Here is a 12,166-nt window from a genome sequence, read left to right as displayed (position 1 = left end):
ACTTGTACCTAAACAGAATTATTTGCTGAGACAAAGAAAGGCATAGGTTAAAAACTGGTTAAGATAAAATTACCAGGAAAAGTATTTTAAACAGAGGTACCGTACCGTTTGTTATGTAAACTTTAAGCCAATGTCTTCCCCATCCTGAAATTTTCTAGTGGTTTAGGTCCACCAAGGGAGATGCCCTTACAAATGGAACTTTTTTTTTTTTAATAGATGTAGATTTCTTTTTTTTTTTCTTTTTCGTTCCTTCTTTTTTTTTTTTTTTTTTTTTTTTTTTTTTTTTTTTTTTTTGAGACGGAGCCTTTCCGTTACCCAGGCTGGAGTGCAGTGACACGATCTTGACTCACTGAAACCTCCGCCTCCCAGGTGCAAATGATTCTCCTGCCTCAGCCTCCCAAGTAGCTGGGGTTACTTACAGGTGTGCGCCACCACACCCAGCTAATTTTTTTGTATTTTTAGTAGAGATGGGGTTTCACTATGTTGGCCAGGCTGACCTCAAACTCCTGACCTCAGCTGATCCACCCACCTTGGCCTCCCAAAGTGCTGGGATTACAGGCTTGAGCCACCGTGCGCGGCCATAGATTTCTTTTATAAAGAGCTTCAGGCCGGGCGCCCGTGGCTCACGCCCTTAATCCCAGCACTTTGGGAGGCTGAGGTGGGCAGATCACTTGAGGTCGGGAGCTCGAGACCAGCCTGGCCAACATGACAAAACCTTGTCTCTACTAAAAATATAAAAGTTAGACAGGCTTGGTGACGCTCGCCTGTAATCCCAGCTACTGAGTAGGCTGAGGCACAAGAATCGCTTGAACCCAGAGGCGGAGGTTGCATTGAGTCCAGGAGTGGTCTGCACTCCAGCCTGGGCGACAGAGCAAGCCTTTTTTTTTTTATTTTTTTATTTTTTTGGAAAGAGTTTCAAATTAGCCAGCTAAATGTCAGGAAATTGCGTTTTGTCAACTGATTTAGTTTGATAGATTGTTTCTTCGTCCTTTTTTTTTTCCTTTTGTTTTTGAGGCAGAGTCTCCCTCTTTCGCCCAGGCTAGAGTGCAGTGGTGCTCTCTCAGCTCACTGCAACTTCTGCCTCCCCGGTTCAAGAGATTCTCTGCCGGGCACGGTGGCTCACGCCTGTAATCCCAGCACATTGGGAGGCTGAGGTGGGCGGATCACGAGGTCAGGAGATCAAGACCATACTGGCTAACACGGTGAAATCCCGTCTCTCTAAAAATACAAAAAACTAGCCGGGCATGGTGGTGAGCACAGGTAGTCCCAGCTACTCTGGAGACTGAGGCAGGAGAATGGCGTGAACCCGGGAGGCCGAGCTTGCAGTGAGCCGAGATGGCGTCACTGCAGTCTGGGAGACAGAGCGATACTCTGTCTCAAAAAAAAAAAAAAAAAAAAAGAGTTTCTCGTGCCTCAGCCTCCTGAGTAGCTGAGATTACAGGCGCCTGCTACCACACCCAGATAGTTTTTGTATTTTTAGTAGAGTGTTTCGCCAAGCTGGCCAGGCTGGTCTCGAACTCCCAGCCTCAAGTGATCTGCCTGTTTCAGCCTCCCAAAGTGCTGGTATTACAGACATGAGCCAGATAGATTGTTTCTTAATGAGATTACTGACTTCAGGATGGAGCCTCTTAGTGAATAGGGCAGTGAAAGAAGTTGCAGTTGTCAGGGCCTAATATTTAAATATGTGAAAAGCAGGCAGAGCTGAAAGGCAGAACATTCAGATCTTTAAAAATCAAGGATCCTACTTTTACATTGAATCCCAGGTCCCCAAGAAGAGGGAAATACCACCGAACCGGTGTGAATTCTTTCCACAGTTTTCCTCAATACAAGGACGTTTCACAGAGGCTGGTGGGTGACCTGACTCCATCAGTCTGCTCTGCAATCAGCCCCCCTCCCACAGGAGTCTTCAAGTGTTCAGAGCACGCCTTTTTAATCTAAACAGGGAAAGAAACAAGTTGCCTCCTTCAGTAATGACCATTCACTGCAATAGCTGTCAGCCACTTCTAAAACTGCAGCTTTTGCCAGTGACTTGCCAGCCATCGCATATGCAAATGTCAAGTTCTCCCCTGCAATGCAAAGTAATACGTCATACTCCAAAAGCCAAAGAGATCCAGATACTCTGTGCAAAATAGAGCCGAGCCATAGACCTGAGAGAAGCCTACTCATGACTCTTAGATTCCATGAGAAAGACTGAAGACCCCAAAAAAGGGTGGGCATGGCCCCTTTTTCCATGTCCTCCAGGGGTCTCAGGAGTGCCAGAAGTCTCCTATGTGTTACCAAAGATGGCAAAAGGGAGAAGGAGCAGAAGTGTAAGGAAATGGAAGAGTTAAGTATTAGGCCAGTTTGGGAGATTTTCAGCTTTCTAAAAGGCCAATGAAATTTTACATTTTTCTCCACCAAAATCATGCCAACAAGGTAGGAAGCAAACAGTGGCCTCCAGCATTTTTTTAAGGGGGTTTCAGTTGACTGAAAAATATTATCAGGAATAGGATCGAAAAGAGAAAAAGCAGAAAGGCCTTTTTTTAGTTTAAAAAAAAAAAAAATTATAGCCTGAATATCAGCCTTTAATTAAGCAGCTGACTGTGACCAGAGAGCTTTTTTTTTATTATTTTTTTTTTTTCTGAGACAGAGTCTCACTTTGTCACCCAGGCTGGAGCGCAGTGGCACGATTTCGGCTCACTGCAACCTCCGCCTCCCAGGTTCAAGTGATTCTCCTGCCTCAGACTCCAGAATAGCTGGGATTACAGGCGTGTGCCACCACGGCCGGCTAATTTTTGTATTTTTAGTAGAGATGGCGTTTCATCGTGTTGGTCAGGCTGGTCTTGAACTCCTGACCTCGTGATCCACCTGCTTCAGCCTCCCAAAGTACTGGGATTACAGGCGTGAGCCACTGCACCCGGCCAACCACAGAGCTCTTTAAAAAAATTTTTTTGTGTCTCTTACGATCAGATTTCAGCCAGGACAAACAGAAAGGAGATCTCCCATTTAATTTGTCTGATTCTAAACCCAGCTTTTCCCAATTGTGCAGAAAATTGAATTACTTTAGGCATTTTAAAAGACCCCCAATATTGGCCATCATAATTTGTGGTCCTCTCGAGTCATGTGGGCCAATGTGTGCAAATACTTATAAGATGAAACTAAGCGGGTGTTGCACATAAAACCAGCTGGTGTCTCCGAGGGAGGCTGCCTCCATGGGGAGTCCTCAGACCTGGATGATTTGTTACCCATAATTTAGAGATCTGAATCATTCATGACTCTGGGCAGTGTTTTGGGCCTAAATGTGCCACTTGTGAGTGTATCACTTCAGTGTGTCACCACCGAGTTAGGTCTCCTCTCTTACGTGCCTCAGAAACTCTGAATCCCCTGAGGGTCACAGAGGGCTCACAAATGCAAGATGACCAGCCTTTACGCATACTCACTGGCAGAGTGAGAGGGTACAGAGATTCTCACAGAGGAAAGAAACCCTGTAAGGCCACTGAATGTTATGGACAAAGTCCTGGCACTTCGCCAAGTCTCTAATTATTTAGGGTTCCCTAATGGGCCAGAGGGAGCGAATGCCTTTGAGTGCCTTTAATCTTCAGAGGGAAGTATTCATGATCATAAATTAGGAAAAGCAACTCCAAGAGAGGTTGGTCCAGGGTGAAACAAGCGCAATTTCCATAATGAAAGGTCACAATGCAACAAGACTGTGGCCCCAAACCAAAGCAAATTAAACATCCTGATCCCCTAACTTAGGAAAGTCAGAGATAGGAGTTCATGCTGAGTGCCACTTTCAGAGAGAAACACTGGGCAGTGGTGGAGGGAGGGAGCTATTCTCCCGACTATGCCAGATATTTTGACCCAAAGGAAAAAACTGAAGCTAAATTAAGTATAGAGTTCATTTGGTCCAAGTTTGAGGGCTACCACCCAGGAGTGTATATTCTGGACAACTTAAATTGATACTCCCAGCTTGCAGTCCTCAAATTTGGCTCAAATAAGCTCTCTACTGACATTAATTTTGCCTTCTGCTTTTTCTGTGGGTTGACATAAGTGTGATGTTCACTCAGTCAACAGTTTGTTTCTGTCACAGGCACCTTTTGTTACCTATGCTATATGGGTCATGTAAGGAAAGGTCCTCAAGTTGAAATCCTTCATAATCAGAATTCTGGGAGACTGGATACAAAATGCATTTTATTTTTGGTGGAGTCTGGCCTACTTTTTGGTGGCCCAAGAGCTGAATGACTTTTCACCTTAACAGGGCAGTGGTTGCAGGATAGAGACCCTGTGTTGTGGGCATCCACATTACTGGGCATTTCAGCCCTTTCAAGTCACCAGGTGGTGCTCTTGGTCTCCCACGCAAGACAGATGTTTAAAGATCTTTCTCTAGCCTAACTGCAGGCAGGGTCTGGCCCTGCCCGACGCTCAGTATATTTAGCTGTAGGATGCCACACAGTGGTTAATACCATGTGTTTATTTTGTAGCTCCTAGACAGCAGAGAGATTATAACCTACTTTTGCAAATGATAAAATGGAACCTCACCAGCTAAGTAATATAGATCTATAAACTAGCAAAACCAGATGTTTACTTCTGCTATGGTTTGAATGTGTCCTTGAAGTTGATGTATTGGAGAGCTGGGCATAGTGGCTCATGCCTGTAATCCCAGCACTCTGAGAGGCCTGGGTGGGCGGATTGCTTGAGCCCAAGAGTTTGAGACCAGCCTGTCCAACATATTGAGACCTCATCTCTACAATAAAAATAAAGATTATCTGGGTATGGTAGTGTGCACCTGTAGTCCCAGCTATTCTGTAGGCTGAGGTAGAAGGATCACTTGAGCCTGAGAGGTTGAGGCTGCAATGAACTGTGATCAGGCCTGCACTTCAGACTGGGCAACAGAGTGAAACTCTTGTCTCAAAAAGTTCATTTATTGAAATTTAATACCCAATGTAACAGTGTTGAGAGATAGGACTTTTAAGATGTGATTATGTCAGGAGGGCTCTGCCCTTTTTTTTGTTTGTTTGTTTTTTGAGGTAAAGTCTCACTCTCTCGCCAGACTGGAGTGCAGTGGCGTGATCTCGGCTCACTGCAACTTCCGCCTCCCAGGTTCAAGCGATTCTCCTGCCTCAGCCTCCTGAGTAGCTGGGACTACAGGTGCACGCCACCATGCCCAGCTAATTTTTCTATTTTTAGTAGAGACAGGGTTTCACCATGTTGACTAGGATGGTCTCAATCTCTTGACCTAGAGAGCCACCCGCCTCAGCCTCCCAAAGTCATGGGATTACAGGTGTGAGCCCCCACACCCAGCCAGCTCTGCCCTTAATAGGCACTCTTATCTCAAGAGTGGATTAATTATTGCTGAAGTGGGTTACTGATAAAAACATGAGTTTGCCCTCCACCACCACCCATGCTGTCTCTTGCTCTTCTGCCTTCTCCTATGGAATGATGAAGCAAAGAAATCCCCTGCCAGATGCTGGCCCCTTGACCTTGGACTTTCTAGCCTCCAGAACTGTAAGAAATAAATCTCCGTTCCTTGTAAATTGCCCAGTCTCAGGTATTCTGTTATATCAGCATAAAATGAACTAAGATTCTCAGAGCACTGGGATTTTCTAGTTTCAGAGATTTACAACTGACTGGACGGACTCTCAATATGTTTCCTTTGGCTAGTTCAGAGACTTGTTTGCTTTTAAATCAAATGTTATTCATTCCAAAGTAATACGTCATGCAATTTAAACTGTTTAATCAAATAGTATCGGGGGAACCCCACCCCCAATATTTAACGTGGGTTCTTTTCTATTTCCCTAAGTGTCTTGGCTGGTTTGAGAAATAAAGGGAAAGAGTACAAAAGAGAGAAATTTTAAAACTGGATGTCCGAGGGAGACATCACATGTCAGCAGGTTCCATGATGCTCCCCGAGCCATAAAACCAGCAAGTTTTTATTAGTGATTTTCAAAAGGAGAGCGAGTGTACAAATAGGGTGTGGGTCACAGAGATCACATGCTTCACAAGGTAATAAAATATCAGAAAGCAAATGGAGGCAGGGTGAGATCACAGGACCACAGGATGGGGCGAAATTAAAATTGCTAATGAAATTTCAGGCACGCATTGTCATTGATAACATCTTATCAGGAGACAGGGTTTGAGAGCAGACAACCTGTCTGACCAAAATTTATTAGGCGGGAATTTCCTCGTCCTAATAAGCCTGAGAGTGCTACAGGAGACCAGGGCCTTATTTCATCCCTTTGGCTTCGACAGTAAAAGACAGCTGCCTCCAAGAGGGCCATTCATAGACCTACCCTCAGGGGCGCATTCTCTTTCTCAGGGATGTTCCTTGCCGAGAAAAAGAATTCAGCGATATTTCTCCTATTTGCTTTTGAAAGAAGAGAAATATGGCTCTGTTCCACCTGGCTCACTGGCAGTCAGAGTCCAAGGCCATCTCTCTTGTTCCCTGAACATTGCTGTTTTCCTGTTCTTTTTCCAAGTTGCCCAGATTTCATATTGTTCAAGCACACATGCTCTACAATTAATTTGTGTAGTTAATGCAATCATCACAGGGTCCTGAGGTGACATACATCCTCCTCAGCTTACGAAGATGATGGGATTAAGAGATTAAAGACAGGCATAGGAAATCACAAGGGTATTGATTGGGGAAGTGATAAGTGTCCATGCAATCTTCATAATTTATGTTCAGACATTGCTGTAAAGAGAGGCATAAGAAATTATAAAAGTATTAATTTGGGGAACTAATAAATGTCCATGAAATCTTCACAATTTATGTTCTTCTGCCATGGCTTCAGCTGGTCCCTCCGTTCAGGGTCCCTGACTTCCTGCAACAGAATAGTACCAAAGGCTTTTTTTTTTCTTGACCCAAGTGAACTCACAATGAAAGGCTAATTTAAAAAAATTGTGGTTTGAAGGCCGGGCGTGGTGGCTCATGCCTGTAATCCCAGCACTTTGGGAGGCCGAGGTGGGCGGATCACGAGGTCAGGAGATCAAGACCATCCTGGCTAACATGGTGAAACCCCGTCTCTACTAAAAGTACAAAAAATTAGCCAGGCGTGGTGGCGGGCGCCTGTAGTCCCAGCTACTCGGGAGGCTGAGGCAGAAGAATGGCGTGAACCCAGGAGGTGGAGCTTGCAGTGAGCCGAGATCATGCCACTGCACTCTAGCCTGGGCAACAGTGCAAGACTCTGTCTCAAAAAAAAAAAAAAAATTGTGGTTTGAGACCCCAGTTACCCTGTATATTCTCTGCACCTCTCTCCCCCATCAAGACTTCTGTGAGGAAACTCTTAGTTTTTTCATCTGGAAAGTAACTGCTTATTTTATTATTATTATTATTATTATTGTTTTGAGACAGAGTCTCGCTCTGTCACCCAGGCTGGAGTGCAGTGGTGCAATCTCGGCTTACTGCAAGCTCCGCCTCCCGGGTTCACGCTATTCTTCTGCCTCAGCCTCCCAAGTAGCTGAGACTACAGGCACCCACCACCACGCCTGGCTAATTTTTTGTTTTTTTAGTAGAGATAGGTTTTCACCATGTTAGCCAGGATGGTCTTGATCTCCTGACCTTGTGATCTGCCCGCCTCAGCCTCCCAAAGTGCTGGGATTACAGGCATGAGCCACCATGCCTGGCCGTAACTGTTTATTTTAAAATCATGTTTCTTGCCTTTCTTTCTTTCCCTCCCTCTCTCCCTCTTCTTCCCTTGCTTCCTCCCTCCCTCCCTCCCTTCCTCCTTTCCTCCCTGGTTTTTTGAAAGAGGGTCTAGCTGTGTTGCCCATGCTGGTTTTGGACTTAAGGATTCCTCCTACCTTGGCCTCCCAAAGTGCTAGGATTGCAGGCATGAGCCCCCCTGCCCAGCCTTATATTGCCTTTTTTGATTCCATAATGGACATTACCTATTTAAGGGGAAAATTTTTTTTCCTTCTACTCTTCTAAGGTCCAGGGTCCCTGTAACAGAAGGTTAATAATAATAATAATAAACATTGCCAGGCATAGTGGCTCATGCCTGTACTCCCAGCACTTTGGGAGACTGAGGCAGGTGGATCGCCTGAGGTCAGGAGTTTGAGACCAGCCTGACCAACATGGAGAAACCCTGTCTCTACTAAAAATACAAAATTACCTGGGCCTGGTGGCACATGCCTGTAATCCCAGCCACTCAAGAGGCTGAGGCGGGAGAATCGCTTGAACCTGGCAGGCGGAAGGTTCAGGCGGAAAAAAACAAGCAGAAGTTTATTACCATGTATATGTTCTATATACATGGGAGTTACCCAGTGGAATGAAAAATCTCAAAGAAGTGGTTTTGGATTCAGGCTTAAACACCATGTTCAGCTAAATCAAAGAAAGATATGGGGGAACTGAGCTATGGTATAGTGACCAAGAAAAGTATAATAAATAAAGTTAAGGTTTGTTATGCAGGTTTGTGTCTGTGCTTTCTCCATTGTTAGCATTCTCTTGTGATTGAGAGACATTTTTCTCTTTCTTGTATAGAAAGGGTCTCACTTGTGGCCAGGCGCGGTGGCTCATGCCTGCAATCCCAGCACTTTGAGAGGCTGTGGCAAGCAGATCATGAGGTCAGGAGTTCGAGACCAGCCTGAGCAACATGCTGAAACCCCATCTCTACTAAAAACAAAAAAAATTATCCGGGCGTGGTAGCATGTACCTGTAATCCCAGCTACTCAGGAGACTGAGGCAGGAGAATCGCTTGAACTGGGAGGCAGAGGTTGCAATGAGCAGAGATCAAGCCACTGCACTCCAGCCTGGGTGACAGAGAGAGACCCCATCTGAAAAAAAAAAAAAAAAAAAAAAAAAAAAGGATCTCACCTGAAATGGAGATTTCCTTTATCGATGAACATTTCTCTTACAAAAGGGTGACTTCTGCTGTCTTTTCAGAGTTTCCCCTGTGTCTGCTGTTTTTCAAAATGATCCTTAGCCAAAAAGGTGTACTTTGAGGTAGCATATTCTGGTCTCTACAGCTATTCAACTGAGGACAGAGTAGGTAAGATTTTAGTTGTTTTACTACCCTTGTCTCCATCCTTCCTATGTAGCCATATTATAATAATTTTTGCTAAATTAGTAGTTAATATTAGCATAAGTATTACTATGCAATGTCATTCACTTTTGCATCAAATAGTAGTGGCCTATGATTTATTTTGTATTTTTAAAGTAGTTAATAAGAGCCTGAGTTTTTTTCATTTGCTTAATTTTTTTTTTTTTTTTTTTTTTTTTTTTGAGATGGAGTCTTGCTCTGTCGCCCAGGATGGAGTGCAGTGGTGTGACCTCAGCTCACTGCAACCTCCATGTCACGGGTTCAAGTGATTCTCCAGCCTCAGCCTCCCTGGTAGCTGGGACTACAGGTGTGTGCCACCATACCCAGCTAATTTTTGTATTTTTAGTAAAGATGGGGTTTCACCATGTTGGCCAGGCTTGTCTTTAACTCCTGACCTCAAGTGATCCATGCACCTCAGCCTCCCAAAGTGCTGGGATTACAGGTGTGAGCCACCATGCCTGGCTGAATATTGTTTTAAACTTTGGAAATATCTTAATCTGCTACATAAACTAATGAATTGTTTAGTCCCGGGGAAAAAAGCATCAGTCCCCCCTTAAACTGGTGGGAACAGTTGTAAAATGGACTATTGAGGAAATGCCATTGCAAATAATAATAGAATTCAGAATGTGCAGTTCTATTGTATTCCTTTTCCATCTAGGCAAAATAGTTACATATTTTTCAGGAATTTGGAACTTAGTTTGGCCATATGTTGTTTTTCAGCTCCTGTGGCAAAAATAATTATTTGTTGGATTATTGGATATTTTCATAGAGTTTACCACCTCCCTTCCAAACTTTCTTAGGCCTCTGTGCATAAGGTATAATATTTTTTAATTTTTATTTATTTATTTATTATTTTTGAAACAGAGTCTTGCTCTGTTGCCTAGGCTGGAGTGCAGTGGTGCGATCTCGGCTCACCACAAGCTCTGCCTCCTGGGTTCACGCTATTCTCCTGCCTCAGCTTCCCGAGTAACTGGGACTACAGGCACCCGCCACCACGCCCACCTAATTTTTTGTATTTTCAGTAGAGACGGGGTTTCACCATGTTAGCCAGGATGATCTCCTGACCTCGTGATCCACCCGCTTCAGCCTCCCAAAGTGCTGGGATTGCAGGTGTGAGCCACTGCACCCGGCCCTTTAATTTTTTATTTTGTAGAGATGGGGTCTTGCTATGTTGCCCAGGCTGATGGCAAACTCCTAGCCTCAAGTGATCCTCTTGCCTCAGCTTCCCAAAGTGTTGGGATGACAGGCGTGAGCGGCCAAGGCATAGAATTAACACCTCTAAAGGATGGCTGCAGGTAGACTGTATCATCTTACCATTATTCTTGCTTATGACACACCATAGCTTTCCATTAGAAAATATTTTAAGTATTTACTTTGGAAAAGCACTGTATCATACCTAAAAAGCTAATTCCGCTACTACCCAGTTGTTTACTATGTAATCTTTGTGGAGTAGGTTCTCCTAGTCCATGGATCAGTGATAGTGAGGGTGAGAGGAGTCCTTTGACAGTGTCCACAGATGAAGCCAAAGGGAAATCTTTCTTGCTGTAGGGAACTGTGCCATTTCTCCTCCATACTCTGGCAAAGTCCTTTTCTCTGACACCTTGGAGGCGAATGGAAAGGAAAGCATTTCACTTTTTCCTTAGTCTGTTCTCCCTAATCCCTCCCTCCTCCAATATTTACTGTGTTCCAAAAGGGTCTCTAAAATCAGTTCATAAGGAATAGGTCAGGATGAAGAGAACATTAAATCATTAAGTGTTCCTATACTTTGCAGCCATTCTGAAGTATTAAAATGAGTACTTCCTTGTAGGTTTAGAGGGTTAAGGCACAGATCTGAGCTACTAATATTTGTCTTACTTTTGTTGGGGAGGTGCGAATCCCTCTAAGAATCTGAGTTGCCCTTTTGAGTGCACGAACCTCGCCTGCAGAATTTCCTTCTCATCTCCCCGCCTGTCCCAAATACAGATTTTGCGTGCTCAGCATTCTGGGTCTCCCTCAGGTTCAGTCCCTGGATGGAAATAAGGAAGGCCTGGCCAGTCTCTGGTGGCAGGTGCTGCCTAGCACAGGGAGGAGAAGCGTTCTGCCCTTCCCAGGTAATACCTGTCTGTGTAGGGGAAGGAAAAATGGCTTCCCTACACCCTTCTAAATTATTTGTCTAGGCCACCAATTAAATGAACATAAGACGGATTAACAGGAGGGAAAAAAAATCTTAATTACATGTCTATGCATGGGAGTCCCCCAAAAATATGAGACTCAAAGAAGCACCAGAGGAACTTTATATAGCATCCCCAGCTGTGGGAAGAAACAGGGGATTGGGGCTTCTGGAGGAGGGGTCGAGATAAACTATGGGAGGATGGGGGAGGAAACATGGTGAATAAAGTTTGCCTTTTTATGTAGCTAAAAGTCTTTCATGTAATAACATTTGTCTAGGAGCAGCTCTTTTCCTGATGCAAACTCCCTTATTTTAATGTAAATTTCCTTTATATAATCAATGTAAATTTCTCTTACAAAATGGCAGCTTTTCAGGGCTACTCCTTGTCTACAGTTTCTCAAAGTAATCAGCTTGAAATAGTTAATATGCCAGTGAGGCATATTTTAGGGTGGCATATTCTGGTGCTCTGCAGTCATTTTTGGGGTGCTGTGTCCTGGCCTCAACATCTGTAAATCTGGTAGGCAGGCGGGCGAGCGGGCGGAATTGGAGCTGGTGTTGCAGGCCCATGGGTGAGGGCGCCTCTGGGACAGGCCTGTCCATGTAGCTCTGTGCATCCTCCACTGTGCCACCCACATTGCGCTGGAACAGATTGCACCCGTTTCCCCCAGGAGCCTGTTCACTGTTGAGTATGTGGATGTTATGCTAGGTCAGTAACCTGAGAAAAACACAGTGATGTTTTGGAACCAGAGTACCCACGGTCTTCTCACCTCATATTCTCCCTGCAACCTCTTGCTTTCCTTTCTCCTCCAAGAAAGATCATTGTGCTGAGAGACATTAGCTATTTCAATGAACATAATTTCTGGATCTCTGCAGGATGTGTTATCTCATCAGTTTATTTATATGGGATCCGGAATGCTGAGCATATTTTATTAACTGTTTTAGATATAATATAGTAAATGTAGTTTTGAATTTTCACTAAGAATATCCTTTTTATTCTGAC

The 12,166-nt window shown here is 44.3% G+C and overlaps 1 protein-coding gene and 1 long non-coding RNA gene across 3 annotated transcripts in view; one reads left to right on the top strand and one right to left on the bottom strand.

The window, feature by feature from the left end:
- LOC126950102 (uncharacterized) overlaps positions 1-12,166 on the top strand; it is a 480,177-nt gene that overhangs the window by 453,524 nt on the left and 14,487 nt on the right. The gene's annotated exons all lie outside the window — the stretch shown is intronic.
- Positions 1-12,166, bottom strand: part of LOC126950111 (uncharacterized) — a 189,675-nt gene that overhangs the window by 163,337 nt on the left and 14,172 nt on the right. The gene's annotated exons all lie outside the window — the stretch shown is intronic.

This window comes from Macaca thibetana, chromosome 3, assembly GCF_024542745.1.
Source record: "Macaca thibetana thibetana isolate TM-01 chromosome 3, ASM2454274v1, whole genome shotgun sequence".
NCBI classification, from domain to species: Eukaryota; Metazoa; Chordata; class Mammalia; order Primates; family Cercopithecidae; genus Macaca; species Macaca thibetana.
The sequence above is the reverse complement of the archived record's forward strand: the minus strand, read 5'-3'. Positions and strand labels throughout refer to the sequence as shown.